The sequence below is a fragment of the Chrysochloris asiatica genome, unplaced genomic scaffold (assembly GCF_000296735.1).
Source record: "Chrysochloris asiatica unplaced genomic scaffold, ChrAsi1.0 scaffold00013, whole genome shotgun sequence".
Taxonomy (NCBI): domain Eukaryota; kingdom Metazoa; phylum Chordata; class Mammalia; order Afrosoricida; family Chrysochloridae; genus Chrysochloris; species Chrysochloris asiatica.
The window spans coordinates 6,584,059-6,585,496 of record NW_006408531.1 but is presented as its reverse complement, the minus strand read 5'-3'; positions in this window follow the sequence as shown (position 1 = coordinate 6,585,496).

Below are 1,438 nucleotides of genomic sequence, written 5' to 3'. Positions count from 1 at the left end.
AAGTGTGGCAGCGGTAGTGAGGTTGGCCCAGGATCGAACATTGTTTCATTCTGCTGTGCATGGGGTCGCTATGAGTCGGTTCCGACTCAATGGCACCTGACAACAACAACAACATATTAAGAGAAAAAATGCTGTCACTTTCTACTCAGCTAAGTCTAAAGAACAAGCTATTGGAAAACTTTTTAAATATAGTATCTTGACCAAACAGCCCTGGTAATGCAGCAGGTTAAGCACTGGGCTACTAACTACAAGGTCAGTGGTTCAAACCCACCAGTTGCTCCATGGAAGCAAGATGAGGCTATCTGTTGTTTCAAAGATTTACAGTCTTTGAAGTTTATAGTGTTCTACTTTGTTCTCTAGTGTTGCTATGAGTTGGAATTAACTTAAAGGCATTGATTGAGTTTTAGTTTTGGAAATGCTTTCACCACTGTAATGGCCAACAAACGTTATTTAAAAAATCCTAATATGGATATTAAAAATGTTTCTAGCTCACTTTCTACTTGGTGTAGAAAGATTTTGTCTTCTCAAACTTCCCTTTGGAATTTTCTGTTCAGTTCTGTCATTTCTTCCAGTTTTTTGAATGACCTTTTATGTTCTTCAGGTGTGATGTCCTTGATGTAGATCCACAATTCCTCTGGTCTTCTGTCACTCGTGTTCAATACATTAAATCTGTTCTTGAGATAGTCTCTAAATTCAAGTGGGACACTCAAGGTCATATTTTGGTTCTCATGGAGTTGTTTTCACTTTCTTCAACTTCAGCCTCAACTTGCATATGAGCAATTCATGGTCTGTTCCACAGCCAACCCCTAGACTTGTTTTGGCTGATTATACTGAACTTCTCCATCATCTCTTCCCACAGATGTAATCCTATGTGACTGTTGCAATGAATTTTAGAACCCAGCAGAGAAGTAGAGAATACTGAAGGAGGGTGGGATCATTGATAACAGAATTGATAATGAAGGCTGAAGGGTGGAGACCTGTCTGATGATGTTGATTCTTTTTCTCCTCCCTTGTAAACCAAGTGAATTCAGATGGCCCTATTATGCCATTATTTATAGGTTACCTGTGGGTCGGGGGAGGTCTAATCAAAACAATGACTTCTGAAGGCATCTGCTGGGCCACTTAAATTCAAGACAAAGAGGTCAGCTCATATGGTTATGGCAACTGGTTTTGGGGATTCCAAGAGGATAATCTTAAGGAGCTCTGGTAGTGTAGTGGTTACGAATTGGGCTGCGAACCGGAAGGTCAGCAGTTCGAAACTACCAGCTGCTCCGTGGGAGAAAGATGAGGCCATCTGCTCCCGTAAAGATTTACAGCCTCGGAAACCCTATTCAGGGTCTCTATGGGTCGAAACTGACTCGACGGCACTTAACAACAACAACAAGAGGATAATCTTGATAGATTTTCTCAAAGAACAGAGCATAATCACATGATGCTT